The sequence below is a fragment of the Arvicanthis niloticus genome, chromosome 4, assembly GCF_011762505.2.
Source record: "Arvicanthis niloticus isolate mArvNil1 chromosome 4, mArvNil1.pat.X, whole genome shotgun sequence".
Classification (NCBI taxonomy): Eukaryota; Metazoa; Chordata; class Mammalia; order Rodentia; family Muridae; genus Arvicanthis; species Arvicanthis niloticus.
In genome coordinates, this window is record NC_047661.1 from 37256687 (window position 1) to 37272967 (window position 16281).

Below are 16281 nucleotides of genomic sequence, written 5' to 3' on the forward strand. Positions count from 1 at the left end.
TAACACTTTCACCTCTGTCCATCAGTCATTTGTTTGTGGAAAACCCCTGGCATCATACACAAGAGATCTGGAGAGGAAGCAGGAGCAAAGAGGGGAACCACTTAGTAATTCCAGGAAAGTCTCCACTTCTTCCTCGCCTCCTCCTCACTTTCAGGTAATGAACATATATCAAACAAAGCCAAGACTCTCCATCCTGTTCCATGAACTGAGACAGACTTTTGTGACTTCTTTTCTCTCAAAGAAAGAATTGTGGGAAGCTAAGAAGAGCAAAGTGTACTCTCAAAATTGCAGCAAGATTTCAGTGGGTGCTGCAAGTGCTCATCGTGCAGATCTGTGGGAGAGCATGAGTCTAGGATGCACGAGGCCTTGGGTTCCATTCCCAGCACTGTCAGACAAGCCAGAGCAAACCCAAACAACCTAAAAACAAAGGCATTTGGAGTATTCTAAAACAATTCGCGTACTCGATTCTTTTTGTTTTTTACACACTTGAGTCTATTCTTGACAGACACCATGCAAATATGTCCATTGGATGTTAGACCTTTCATAGTCCTTAGATTTCCTTAAGCTTGTTATGGTTTTTTTTCTATGTTTTGTTAGGATCTCCTTTAAAAGATTGAAGAATTATATTAGAAGTTTTGTACATATGTTCAGCTCCAATTAATTCACATGTCAAGACAACAGGATAAGGGCCTCTGAGGGAGGATGGTGGATCAGAACCTGTCTCTGCATGAGGCACTGACTGAGAAAAACAAGGATGAGGGAAAAATGCATTTTTTTCCTACAGAGAAATATCAGAACAGGACTAGAATAGCAAAGGGGTGACAGGACTGCTAAGAGGTGCTTATAAACAATAACAACAGAATGTTCCCGTGGCCTCGATGACATGGTTGTCAGGCAGCCCCTACCAATTGTGGACAAGCCCAACAGCTCTTGCAATCTGAAAATCTAACTGGGGTTCTGGTGAGACACTGACTCTTCCAGTGGGGTTTTATCAGCATCAGGATGAGTTTCATGGCTCAGAGGGCTGAGACAAAATGCCATGTCAAGGAGGACCTGCTGTGTAATGCTGGAAGCTACTCTGGGAACTTGGGAACTTGGAACAATAAATCAAAGAGCTTTGAGTCAACTTGTAACTACTGCAGGTGAATGACAGTCACGGGGACAGTCAAGAAGTGTGGGGATGCTGATAAGCTGAGGGCTCAACTGAGCAGCTCAGGACAGGCAGTGAAGAGGGCAATAGAGTATAAAAGTCTTCATAATTGATGGTGAGGAAATAATTGGAATAGGGTAGCTGCGACTCTGAAGCTAGTTATAAAAACCTTCTGGGGTCATCTATGGGCCACAGGCTGACTGTCATGGAGATGTGAACCTGAGGCTGCCGTGCATTATTTGACACATGGAAATGCATCTCCCAGTGGGCAGTGTTTCAGAGGTACAAGGACAAGTTCATCACCAGAGCCCTCAGAGCTGCTGGAGACCTCAGAGCTGCTGCAGCCCCACTCCTAACACACTTCAGAGATGTCCCCTGTCTACACCACTAGCTTCCCTGGGGTGTATGAAGGTAGGAGAACAGGCTCAGAACACAGACTGCAAAGTCACATGTGGACTGCAGAGGTTCTTGGTGTTCAAAAACCAGAGTAAGTTTCTAAACTAAAAATAGAGGTTCTGGGCATCAGACAACTGTCCAGTGTAGACTGAATAAGGTGGGAGTGGAGGCGAGAGACTGCCCAATTATCATGGCCCTACCACCTTATCCTCCCAACAGACTGCAGTTTTACAGGACACAGGCTACCCCAACATGTTGTCTTTTACTTATTTTTTCTCTCTAGTGTTTCCCCTTTTCATGATACTTTCACTAGCATTTTGGGCTTATATTACTTTTAAAGCTCTTTTCAATCCTACCCCATGCCATTTATCTCATTTTTTTTTCAATTATTTATTTGTTCAATTATCTGTAAATCTCTTGTTTGGCCCCCTTACACTCTCTTTAGTTTGGTTCTTCTTTCACTTAACCATTCTGGTTCTCGGTTCTCTCTTTTGATCTCATAACCTTTGACTTTATTTCAGTCATTACTACTCCTGTTTTACCATAAATAATTTGGAAAAGGTCACGGCATACTATGTCATCATTCTTTGTTTTATGGACGTTGGTGGTGTCTTACTGGCCTTTCATCAGTTTTCATTGTGTTCCTATATCTTTCTCAGCTTAGTGTGGCTGCTGTTAATAGCAGGCTGTGTTCTTCTCTCTTAGTGGTACTGATTTTGTGTCTTTATGAGTATGGTTATCACCAATTAGATTTTCAAATAAATCCAGGAGAAATACCCAAGCCAACAGGTGCTCAAGTCACAACACACACACACACACACACACACACACACACACACACACACACACTGTGAAAAATCAAGGCTACCTGACTCCTCTAAAAGATCATAGCTTTCCAATCATTGATGCCAAAGGTATTGACATGGCTAACACACCTGATGCAGAATTCACAGGCTTAACTGCACAAATGATCCAACATGTCAAAGAGGATGACAGACCAGCAAATGAACATGATAAGGAAATAAGCAACCTAGATGGGAAAGCCAGCAATGTACATAAGAAATTTAGCAAAAAAAAAAAAAAAAAGTATGTTTCTGAAAACAACAATAAAACAGAATAGAAAGTTTGGAAAAGAGAGGCCTGAGAAAGTTAATGGCTAACGATCACAGGATGTCCAAAAAGCCACATGGAAACCCACTATCATATGTTATCCCTACAAACATACGTTTCCTTTTTTACATAGCACAGGGAGTTTACTTTACCAGAATACTCATATCACATACTTATTTGGTAGTAAGTTATGTAGTAGTTCTGTTTTATTTCATTTAACATAACATTTTTATTGATTCTCTGGGACTTTCACATTATATACTATGAGTATACTTACTTCCCAGTCCTTCTATGTCTGCTCCCCATGCATGTGACCCCTGCTCTAAAAAAGTAAAAATTAAAATTAAAATTAAAAAGTTAGAAAAAAAAAACCTCCAAGTCCAATTTGTATTGTCTATATACACCCTGGAGCATAATCAAATTCTCATGGCCTGTCCCTTAAATAGAACTTTGTTCTTCCAATCCCACCCCCCCCTCCAGAAGCCATCAACTGTGGACAGTTACACTTCAGCATCCTTATCATACTTTTAAAGAGTTCTCCTTGATGGCTTCCTGTCTAGAATGTTACTTTGGGGGCAGGAAGTGAGAGGAGGGGTTCTCACAGAAGCCTTCCATGTCCCCTGCTCTCAACTGTGCAGCTGCAGTCATTGAGATCACAGCAAAAGTAGCCTCCTTGCTCTTCACAGTCAGTGGGAGCATGGATAGTGGGCCTCCACTGGGTTTCTGAGGACAGCACAGATCATGAACATGACTCCTCTCCTAGCAGCAGTAGGACCACAAACCCAGACACGGCCATTGGCAGCAGCATGGACCCAGACATCACCACAGTCTCAGATGGCAGCATAGGCCACTCAGATGAGAATGACCTCTGGTGGCAGCAGGAACCATGGACATCAACATAGCTTCAGACAGCATCACAGACCACAGACATCCACATGACCTTCAGTGGTAACAGGAGCCATAGACAATAACATAGGTCCTGGCTTCAGCCGGATCTTGGACCCAGATATGGCCCTTAGCGGTAACAGGAGACACACAGAGGCCTGAAGCCTGCAGCTGGGACTTCTGCCACAAACACAGCTCAGCTGGTCTACAAATAATTTTAAAAAAGAGTTTAGTTGATATTTTCCTACAGAGACAATAATAGTTATTCCAGAGTATCAGAAGACAGGATCACTGAGAGGAACATGGACCATGGAGATATGGCTCATGAGGAATCAGAATGAATCAGTAAGACTCTAGTCCATTGAGAGCTGTTCATATGAAATTTTGGCTAAGAGTCTGTGGGCTTGTCAGGGTAACACTGAAGAGAAGTATGGGTGGGTGGTGGGGATGACTGACAAAGCTCAGGCCACTGAAGTGAAACCTCCTGAAATTCATGACAATAGGGAAGTGTTTCTTCAGAGTCAGCACATGGGAGATAGCATGGTTATTGTCCAAGAGATTGGAGTTATACGTGGAGCTTGCAGCAGAACTTGGCAATTAAGGTGATGATTATGTGTAGGCATGGAAGATGCAAAATTGAGGGGCTTTGGACAGCAACTGAGGCTTAGCAACATGTGTAGGCTCAGAGTCCTTGTGGAGTCTCCTCCAAGGGGAGATCTGCGAAGGTAAGGCATCAGCTGCAGTGGAAGTCCTAGGATACCAGAGATAACAGAACTGTCAGATATTTATCAAGGAGTCATGCTGGTGTGGAATGGTCAAAGTGGAAAATGCATATCTATGATTTGAAATTCAGGCTAAGTACTAACTAAACAAATAGTGAAGGAGAACAGATAAAATTCTTGTGCTCAAGAAATTCAAGTATTTTAAATGTCATTCCCTATCCCAGTGTGTTAACTGCCTTCCAAAGGTCATGGGCAGGGAGAAGGGATGACTGCCAAGAGGAAACTCCCACAAACACCTGTGCTCAAGTCTAAGCCTTGTGGACAGCAAATGCCTTTGATCTGATGAGAGTGGCATTTCTCTGTAACTTTCCTTCCCACCCCATAACTCTTTCTTCAAATAGCAAAAGAGTCAAAACTGAGAAAAGTTATACAGAATACCTCACCATGCTTTGCAAGACTGCGAAGGTTGTCAAACACAAGAATTCTGGGGGCAGTGTTGAGCTTAGAGAGATATATGGGGTGCTGGTTCTACTTTGTTCTTGTTCCTAGAACAGGAGAACTTACACAAAATGAAACATATTTTCATATAATACAGACTACTTAGTAAAAGGCCGTAAGTACTTGATTTTAATGATTAATGTACAGGATGTTTCCAATGGGAACATGTGGAGGACATGGAACTCTCTTCAGTATGCTTTTTATGCTTCTAAATCTACTATGAGACAATTCATTTATTTCTGTATTATTTTCTATAAAACACATAATTATTTCTACTGGTGCTATAAACTAATGAAGACCTTAAACAATGTATATATTTTTTACATGATCGTTTCTGTGCTAAGGTCAAGACATTAGCTGAATTGTATTTCTTTAGGTAGGTTTTAGAATAACATTACTTACCTGCTTTTTTTTAGGTTGATGGCAATTTATTTTTTCTTTCCTTGAATTTTTAAAATTACATTTGAGTGGTGCATAAAACAAGAAAATGTAGACATGAATGAGGTAGTGTGTTATCTTCAATAATGTATATATTACTTAATATTGAAATCAGTCTACATGTGGCATTAACATTTCTTTATGGTGGACACATTCAAAGGCCTTTTCTGTAGCTGTTGGAAATTAACAGAAAATTATTGTGTCTTGCTGTGCTGTGACCCACCAGCTTCTTGTTCCTTTCTGTGGTTCAGCATATTCTTGAATCCCTAGCCCTCCCCACAAAAGATAACTACAGAGGAAGACACTTTACATGGACCCCTAGCCTCCATATATACACACATGAGTATATATATGTCCACATAGCCACATCCACACGTTCACACACTTACAAACAACACATGCACACATACATACACATACACAGAAAAAAGTCAAGCAAGCAAACAGAGACCTATTTATTTCTAGAACACAGCACTGGATTATTTAATCAACACACCCTTGGAGGTGAGTCCTAGACCTCGGAGATGTTTTAAAAGTAAATTCCAGTATCCACATATGGTGCAGAACCTCCAATTCCAGTTAATTCTATTTCCTCCTCTGCCTCTGTTTCTTCTACTTTCATTCTGAGAAAGGGTCAATCTATCTACATAGCCCAGACTGGCCTTCAAATCAGTCTCCCTGCTCTAGCCTCGTGAGTCCTGGGCTGACATGAATATACCACACACTGGTGAGAACCTCTGCTCCAGTAGCCTTTTAAGGGGATTAACAGTGAGACAAAGCTCTTCATGCATGAATTTCAGCATCTTCTCTCTCAAACTGGGTAGCTGAGACATCCACATAGGGAAAACCCTTTGGGCAAAAACATCAAGATAAACTATCTTTACAGTTAACATACTAAAATATTCAGTTCTCATACTAAAAATTACAATCTATATCTAAAGGGTAAAGTTAGGCCCTGTTGAGTCAGAGCCTTGATATAGTCATATCTTTACAAACATGTACACACAGGAGAGCAAGACTTCTGCAACTAACACCCCATTAAACCTCAGTCATCTCAGGAGAGAGACTTTCAGTTCTTGCATTCAGATATAATAGAGACTCTGGGCTCCAGCCCTGGTGGATGTGTCTGCTTTGCTGGAGGCTTTACCTTGAATGGTGCTCTGGAGAATGAGACTCAAAGCCATAATTTTCTTTACACACAAGGTTTCTTACAGGTGAGAGAAGCCATTTTTCTTTGATATAACTTATTGTTTCCAGACATAAGCCAGACTTAATTAAAGGGTGCAATTAAAAGCAGCTATAGTTTATATTTAAAAACTAGCCTGTCTGTCTTTCTTGGTTTAGTATAAACAAAGGAGATAATAATGTACACTGGGTTTTCAGAGAGGGAAGGAAAGAAGGGAACTTTTAGAGCCCTGATTTTTACTGCCTTTTCTTAGCCTTTCTTCAAGGGGACAGAATCATAATTTCTGCATTAGCTGACTTTACCTTGTATGCTGGAGGTCAATTTAAACAAATTCCTCCTCCTCCTTTCTTCTTCTTTTCAGAACAATGTGGGTTTTTTCATATTAAACAGAATAACTACAGATCACAATATTTATTTCTAATATTGGTTAAATTAACAGGCTTCCCTCCAGATGAGACTATTGTGCTCATTGTAAGCAGATTTTGTTGCAAAATTCCTTTAATTCTCAAAACATGTAAGTTGTCTATTAGTTCTTTTGTGTTGCTATAGCAACATGCCAGAGCCTGTGTATTTTATTAAAAAGAAAGAAAGAGAGAAAGATGCATTTTAGAGACTCAAATTGAATTAGTTTATGACCCAGTTATTCCCCATTTTGGGTGATATCCAAAAATTAAAGATGCATATGCCTCCCCCTGTGTCCATGGCAGCACTAAATAAGCTAAAAATCCATTACAGATCTTACAACATAGAATCAAATTAATTTTTTGTGCTTCTAAATTTGGGATGTAGTTTGTATAGATAGCTTACCCGATGATGTTGAATAGGTTCATATTAGTTCTTATAGAATACATAAAAAGTAAATTGTTTAGGATAAGAATCATCAAAGTGGAAAACATTAATGATATTTCTGAATGATACTTCTCATAATGTTAGAACGTAGATTCCTGAGTTTATACATATCAGGAACAAGATCTACCTTGCTGGCAGTACCAAAACAGAAGTCATGTTTCCAGGCCACAGAACTCAACTCCTCTCCGGCTTCTTCAGATGTTTCATGTTTGTCTGTTAACCAGTAAAGAATGTGAAGAGGGAAGATGCTGTGCTGCCTGTCTTGACTTGATTGACTATGTGCTGCTTGCCCACTTCTTTGTTCCCTTATAACTCTAGAATCCAGGTCAGAGTCCATGAGGGGACCCGACTGCAAATACTGACTTAAGATCCCTGAAACCAGGTGACCTGGATAAGGCTCAGTCATCAATGTTAACTTTTTTGCTTAACCTCGTGTGTCAAGATATGACTGGTCAATGTGACAGCCCACCCCAACTCCCCTTGCTTTGTGTTCCCATCCTATTAAAATGTACAGTCTCCTTTCTGGGATGTGGTTCAGAAGCTGGCTGTCTCAGCAAGAAAACAAACCTTTAATGTCTAAACTTCTGGTGAGTTTTCTTGGCTTTTACACTGAACACAACAATTCATCTGAAGGGAAGAACCACCAACTCTGACATCTAGAAAATAGAACTTGATTTTTTTTTTAACCATTTCAACATTCCTGAGAAGGAAGTAAAAATATTTCATCTGGAGAAAAAGTTTCATATTTTCATTGACCAATTTCAAAATATTTATCCATTCCAAAAATACATATTTTCTAGGTGAAAGTTTTTGTTTCTATTCTTATAGGCAGGCATTGTGTTTAGACTTTAAAAATCTTTATTCTTAAGAAAAAAATTCTCCTTTTATTAAAAAATTATTTTTCATCAACAATTTATTTATCCATTCTTCCCATGAGAAGAAAAATCAGTACGGTATGAATCAATCCCACAGCTGCTAGAATGAAGATGGATGGTACTTGGGTAGACCAGAAGTCCAAATGAGGTAACCAAAGAAGTAGCTCCCCCTGGGTGCTTATGTCTATGGGTAATAGAGAAAACTCTGTGTTTAAATATCATGGAAGCTGCTGTTGTGTTTTTCCCCTTATATCATGAGTTAAGATGCCAGGAGGTGGTTTATTTGTTGCCCCACATTTGCACTAATGAAGGGTCTGCATTCCCAAAAGATCACAGCATTGTTACAATATAATTTGCATTTTGACTTTCACCTTATAATCATTGTGGGCTTTTTGAGGAGATAATGGGAAGAAACACTTTAATATGGAAATCTAGTCCACTATTCTTGGGAGGGAATTGGGTGGCAATGGCCACACAGCATCTGCAGGGAGTGGGATATGAGTGCTTTACTAATGGGACTCTAATGTAGCAAGACTCATGGAGTCCCTTGAGAGTCTACTATGGAAAGGTCAGTGGAAACTTCCCACTTTTCAAGGACATGTGAGTTTTGGTGGCCTCTCTGCTTATTTCCTAGATCTCGTGTGCTACAAACTCTTCTTGCCTTTGCTATGCTGTCTATACTCAGAGCAAAATTTAGTTTCACTCTGTTGGTCACAGACAAGGAAGACTGGGATCACACAGGCTGAAAGCCCTGTGGATGATTCTATGTTTTTCTCAATACTCTTTACAAGGGTAAAACCTTCCTCTCTTCTTTCTGACTCCATTGATCCTCCAGATGTGACCATTAATCCAGGGTATTTTGGGACACGTAATCATGTCCCTAGAGAAACAGTTAGAGTCACACTGAGTGAGCCTGTGGCAGTTGTGGAGAGCAGTGGGTACTGCTTGTATAACTGTTCTAAGGAGGATATGTCTGATAGGCAGAAAATTAATATGAGGACACCATGCCAACAGAGACTTAGAAAATAGGGAAGCTACATCTGATCAATAGAGATTTAAAAAATGGTTCTTGAAGAGATGGTATCAGATGCATATCAGGAAAGGTTGCTTGGTACAATGGACATATCTCTGTCTGCAATTAAGAAAGTATTATGACAGGGGTGCTATCTGATGACTGGACTTGATGACAAATGTTTAATCTGTCTCACCTTGCATAACTGTAACTGCATTTGCTATCAGGACATGCCTGGCTAGACATTTATTTTGGGCTTGCTGAAATTGTGCTTTGTAGTATAAGGTTAGGGGTAATTGACCTAGTGGGAGTGGGGATGGAGGAAGGGAAACTATTGAGAGCTTTTTGTAATGATGGAGCTTTTATAATATTATGATTTCTTTGTATAAAATAACCTATGATGCTACTGCTCAGGCAAGTAGGGTTGTGATTGTATAAATAAAGACTCTTTGAGCTATTTCGGGCCACTTGCTTGAAAGGTAACAGGTGGTCAGTACCTTCACTTTCGCCGACACCTCTTCCTGGTCTCAGGATCTGAATCTTGTAGCAGGAGCTGGTTTCTGGGAGAAGGATTTATCTTACCCCCACATATCCTCTGTACATCATACATATACATTAAAATCTACAGCACAGACCCCAGGATGCTATTGCCCACCTTTTATAGGGCACTTTACCCCAGGCTCACTAAAGCTCTGTTTAAATTGACTGTGTCTCATCACTGAATTCTTCAAGAAGACAAGAACTGAAGAGCAGTCTTCTACCAGTTACTGGGGTACTGAAGGATCAATCTTTGAATATTAATGCATTGCACATGTTAGAACAAACCTCAGAAACCACAGCCTATGAGCACAGTACTCTCCATGGTCCTTATATTCAGATTTTATTTCAGTAGATATCATTTGCAATTCAGAGGAAAATGTATTTGTGGTGAAACAGTACAATTCTCAGTTTTATTTTTCTAGATTCCTAGAACAAATTATCATATAAAGAAAAGTCAGTACCTTAGCATTTATGAAAAATGTGTTTTGTTCTTTTCATAGCGTCTAGGATATGTTGAAGTTATGGTCTATTCTATACAAGTTACACCGAACTATATTTCACATTAAGATAAACTTAGGGAGCTTTATAAACTCGGGAATGACACTAGCCTGTGAGTTCACACTGGCCTGCCTGCCTATGGATCGCTCCCTGACCCTGGTGTCTGCTCTTTCTGATGATGTGTGCAGGGATGGCATGTACCCCTTTAAGTAATTTTTATTCTCTCTCCCAGAATTTGCTTTGATTTTTGGCATAACCGTCAGTAGCTGCTTCTCCTATTTGGTTACAATGTGCTGCTTTTTCTGCAAGCAAATCGCTACTGTTTTCTCTCAATTTTATTTTATCTATAAAAATGCCTACCAAATACTGGTTGAAATTAACTAGTTGGAGTGAACCTTCTCAAGTTTTGTTAACAAAATATAATGCCCCAATTTAGATATTTGTTAGAAATTAGTCTACTTATGCTAGAAATCAGATACAATTACATAATGTTTAGAGGCTCTTCATTAAGAAGTTTAAAATGAAAGAGTCCTCTAAATCTCAATAAGGCTGTCCCATTAGATAGCTGCATCTTTCCCGTGATTTCCAAGTTAAGTTGAATTAGACAGTTTTGATGCTTCCTCTAGTAATATTAAAAATCATCACAAGTCACAATAAAAATGCAAAAAGTATATGTATACCACTCATAAAGATTGTTCTGGTACAAGCAACAGATTAAGAGCAATGTCCTCCTTGGCTACTTAGCAACCTCCATTCTAAGAAGCAGGTAAATGCCATTTGCTGATGTTCCTTGCAGAGGATCCCAAGGATCCGCATCTTTCTTCTTTCTTTCCTTCTTTTTTTTTTCTATTTTCAAAACTTCCAAGTGAATAGCACAAAGAATATATACATCCTGAGTAAATGAAAAGAGAACGGTTTGCTGATGCCAACAGCATGTAGGCTCAGTGTGAACACCTCAAGAACAGCAGCTTGTCAGTAATTGAAGGTGGCCCACAGTGTCGATTGGGTTATTTATAGATTCTAAAGCCCATTTATATTCAATGAAAAGTACAGGTGTAGAGAGAAACAGCTCCTAAGGAGCCTTTAAGGGCCAAGAAGAAGAAAATTATAAGCTTGTGACTCACCCATCTGGGTGTAATTGGTGAAGAAAAGATGAGCTAGCTGAGAAAATAAAGAGAGGCATCAGGTCCTGTTGAGAGATGGCCCTGCAGATGCCACCCTGCAGACTGAGGAGGTGGGAGTGGTACTGAGTTTACACCATGGCCAAGTTCATAACACTGGCCATGTCTGGAGAGAGAGAGGGCATGTCACAGTCGGTCACAGCAGTGTCCCTTGTACTCTCCTCTCACCAACACTGCCCTTTTAAAGAAAATAAATTCCACCATGGAGAACATCCTCTATTTCTTTGACTTGGGAGTTTCAAATGCAAGAAAAGTGGAGCTGAGGGAATTCACTCTCATTACAAACAGTTGCACCTGGTTTAGCACAAAGCCCTGCCAATCACTCACCCCACAGTCAATTCCCACAAAAATGTCAAGAGCTAGCCAATGGGAATAAAAGCAAACCCAACTAGACAGAGAGGAAACACGTGCATCACAATAAATCACACAAATAATTCAAATTGGATTAGAAATGACGGGAGCTGAGACCTCAGAAACAACGGATGTTAGAAAATCAATTTCTCTTGCAAGATGGAAGAGACATGCTAAGAGCCACTGGGGCTGACATGCAAAATTAAAAACCTAATTCTTACCTGGTTTTCCAAAGTGAGAGACTCCTCAGAGAATTTGTAAATTGTCATCTAAATTAATGATATTATTCTTGAGAGATTTCCATCTATTTTCAAGCTGAAGGGATTGGTATTTCTCCTTTGTGAACAGCATAAAAACTAGATTAATACTACTTTCCTCTGGCATTTCATAAAGATCAATAAGCAATATTTGTGACATTTTGTTTAATGACAGACTCATCGTTTAAATTGCTTTTAGAAAAATATTTGACGTCTGATGGAATTTCCTCCCATTTTGAAAATGTTTTTGGAGCTGATCTACAGTAGCAGTTGAACTTGGTGTTCATGTCTCCTGCTGGCTCCCAAGGTGAGGGAAAAGGCTTTTCTTGATAATTACAGGAAGAAGCGTACTCATAACTTTTATGTTTGAATATGACTGGTAAAAATCAGTTCAGAATACAATCAGGAGACATGGAAAACTAGACAAAATAAAGAGGGGTTGAAGGGATAAAACCTGACAGAATCATATGTTAAAAAGTCTCAATAGCCTGTGTGGTGGTTTGAAGAAGAATGGCCCCTGTTCACATATTTAAATGCTTAAGGAGTAACACTTGTTAAAAGGATTAGGAGGTTTGGCCTTGTTGGAGGAAGAGGGGTTGGGTTTTGAGGTTTCAAGAGTTCAAGCCAGGCCCAGTGACTCTTTCTTTCTGCTGTCTGTAGATCCAGATGTTGAACTTTAGTTACTTCTCCAGCTCTATGCCTGCCTGCATGCAATCATGATGAGGATGGACAAAACCTCTGAAACTGTAAGATGGCCCCAATTAAATGCTCTCCTTTGTAAGAGTTGCTGCAGTCATGGTGCCTCTTTACAATAATGGAACACTAAAACAGCCTGAAACCAAGAATAATGAAACATTGTATCAGGAGTTGGTAACTGTTTTACTTTACCACTCACATACCTTGAAGGATGTTCTAAAACAAAATACACAAATAAACAAAAAGGAAAATAAGAATGTTCTAAGACAAAATAAACAAATATAAACAAAATCGAAATAAACAAATTTTTAAAAAGCAAAAAATAAACAGATTTGCATGATGTCATCTCCTAGCTAGTATATTTTGGAAATACATTATTAGGAAATAAAATAGAAACCAAACGTAAAACAATAGTATTGTTCAATTTGGGAAACCACTGAAGAGTAAAATACCCAGTGGAGAATTTACGGTGAGTCTATTTCATTCATGAATTTACAAAACGCTGGGGAGAGTGGGATGGCTCAGTGGGTAAAGGCACCTGCCACTGAGTCTAACAATCTGTTTGATCCCTGGAACTCATGATGGAAGGAGAGAGCCAGACTCCTAAAATGTGTCCAATTTCTTTTATGTGTTCAACTACATAAAATTGAAAAGGGGATAGGAAAGTTTAAAATGGAAACACATTGAAAATAAGATGTTTTAATTACTATCATGTTTTAATAATGTAGTAATGCCTTATTAAAATCATGCCTTAATTACCAGTGTCTCCATGTAAGCCAGCAGTAAGGGGCATTTAGAAATAGCACTGCTATTTCCACTTCTAAATATTCATTTCCTCCCTGACGCTGCCTGACTTCCTGCTGATTTACACAGCTGCCAACCAAAGGATTTTCAATGCCATATGAACATTGGAATATGTTAAGCTAGTCAATCTGTTCCTTAATTTAATTAGATACAAATTCTAACTACAATGGAATGATGAATATAATTTTCCCCTTCTGGAATCTAAAGGGAGCCTTGTCTCAAGACTATGCAAATAGAAGCTTCTAGCATTCTGCTGCATACTGGTTATGTACTTTGGGGACAACTTGGCTTATATGTAAAAGTGTGTGTGTTTGGTTAGCTGCATGCATACGACTTACACTTTTGTTGAGTGTTGGGACCTGCCATAGAACTCCTGATATTAGCAACTGCCAAAAAACTGGATTCTGGACATTCTAATTCATGCTTTCATAAGATTTTCTTTTTTTTCCATCTCACTTCAACACTTCAATAATTATATCATACCTGAATGATTTCAGTTCCAATCATTCTATTCTTAGACCATTAATTTCTGGCTTTTCATATCACAAGCTTTGTCTTCTCCAGTTGATGCTTAACACACTTGATCTCCTATAACAGTTTTCCATTTATTTACTAATTTATATATTCTTTTATGCCTTCTACCCCGGGCAGTTAAGGATTCACCAATCAAACTGCCTTCTCCTTTGAATTTCAGTCACTCCAAACTCCTACCTAGCTTACACAACATTCTTAGTAATTCTGTTTGTCTGATTCTGTGTCTGAGCGCCACTGGAGAAAAGGTTTCACAGAGCACACTCTCTTTACATTGTGCTCTCCACCTTAGCACCCAGCTTTGCCCATCACAACCTCTTTCCCCCTCTGTACTCTCTTCCACTTTCGAGTCATGAGTTCCTAGGTCAGTGATTCTTACCTTTCCTAAAGTGGTGACCCTTTCACACAGTTCCTCATGTTGTGGTGGCCTCCACCATAAAATTATTTTTGTTACTACTCGTAACTGTGATTTGGCTACTGCTATGAATTGCAATGTAAATATCTATGTTTTCTGATGGCCTTAGACAACCTCTGTGAAAGGGTCATTGGACCTCCCCCCCTCCCCCAACTCCCAAAGAGACATGACCCACAGGTTGAGAACAACAACTCTGTGTCAGCAAGATTCAGAAACATTTTTGGGTACTGAGTAGATGCTTATGGTAGCCTTTATGGTCAATTTGACTGGATTTAGAATCACTGAGACTAGATGAGGCGTATCTATGTGTGTGCATGCTCATGAGTGTGTGTGCAGAGGTGGGTGGTGGGGGTGGGTGGGCAAAGAGTGAAGGTTTGGGAGGGTGTGAGGGGTGTTTCCACTGAGACCAGATGAGGCAGATCTATGACTGTGTTCCTTATTAGGTGGGAATGTGAGGGTGAGGTGAAGGTGGGGGGAGGATTAGCACTCATTTGGAATGTGTGCAGCACAATCTGACAGTGAGGGTCTAGGTGGAATGCAAGGGAAAGAGGAAAGGCCAGTCCAGTGCTTACCTTCTCTTTCCTTGGCTCCTGGCCTATTGCAGACTGAATGTCGCTTCTCTGCCATATCTTTCCTACCAGGATGAACCACACACAGGAGCAAGAATGACCCCTCACTCATTTGTTTTTATGGCTTTCAACAGTACTGATGACCTGATGGCCTGAGCTCCATGTCTGAAGTTCAGTGTTCCCTGTTGAACTTTAAATTTGCGTGCATAACTTAATTCCTTCCATTATCACTTTGATGGTTCTGGAAAGACATTTCAAACTTCTATTGTACAAAATAGCTCCTCGCTAATGAGATATTTTAGCATAATTATAATACAGTATCACAACTGCATACATTTAGAAAAAATCAGCATGAAATTCATTTTTGACTTTGCTTATTTATGTACACCTTTTGCATGCCATCTGTGTGCCTGGGTGCATGCATGTATATCAATGCATACAGGTGACTGCAGAAGCCAGAAGATGGCCTTGTGTCAGCATTACCAATTTAATCAACAGTTAACTACCATGTGGGTGCTGGGAACCAGCGCATACTGAATCAGCTCCTTAAATGCCCCATGAACACCCCCCCTTTTGCTTACATGTTCTTAATGGCCAATCAGCAGTGAGTATCAAGTGGAGCCAGTGGTGTTAACCTGTCTTTTTGTTTTTTCTAAAGATTCATTTATTTTATGCATGTAAGTACATAGTTGCTCTCTTCAGACACACCAGAAGAGGTCATCGGATTCCATTACAGATTGTTGTGAGCCACCATGTAGTTGCTGGAAATTGAACTCAGGATTTCTAGAAGAACAGTTAAGTCAGCGAGCGTAACCACTGAGCCATCTCTCCAGCCGGGGGTTGACCTGTCTTACAATCACCTTGGCCTCTTGGCATCATATGTCTGGGAGAACCTCAGCTCTCCAGCAGCTTCTCAGCCACCACAGTGGCAGAGTGCAGCCCTGCACACTCAGATATATCCCAGTTTAGATGAAACATCACATCACATGTTCCATTGTCTGGTTTCTTCCACAGCTTAGGGAGAGCTATTTGGAAGGGTTAGTGGAGTTTCTCTTCAGGGAAAAATTTGGCAGAGAACAAAGGTAGTCACGGGAGAATTGGGTGAATGCTTTGTCCTTTCTCCTTTCTGTGACTGGCTCAGAGGCAGGTTTCACACTGCCCAGCTCTTAGCTAAATGTCAATAGCAGATGCTTTTTGCAGTGGGCTGCTGTGTCTTCCTACAACTCATCAGAACTCTGTGGGTAGCACTGGTGTGATTCTCAGTCCTGCTTCACCTTTTCTTTGCCTTGGAATGAGTTCCTTAGAAGACTGATACACT

The 16281-nt window shown here is 40.0% G+C and overlaps 1 long non-coding RNA gene across 1 annotated transcript; it reads left to right on the plus strand.

Moving 5' to 3' along the window:
- Positions 1–6310: 6310 nt before the first annotated feature.
- On the plus strand, positions 6311–12967 carry LOC143441877 (uncharacterized). The gene is made up of 3 exons (XR_013109619.1): positions 6311–6413; positions 12148–12255; positions 12609–12967. It is a non-coding gene; the product is annotated as an uncharacterized LOC143441877 (long non-coding RNA).
- The last annotated feature ends 3314 nt before the right edge of the window (positions 12968–16281 follow it).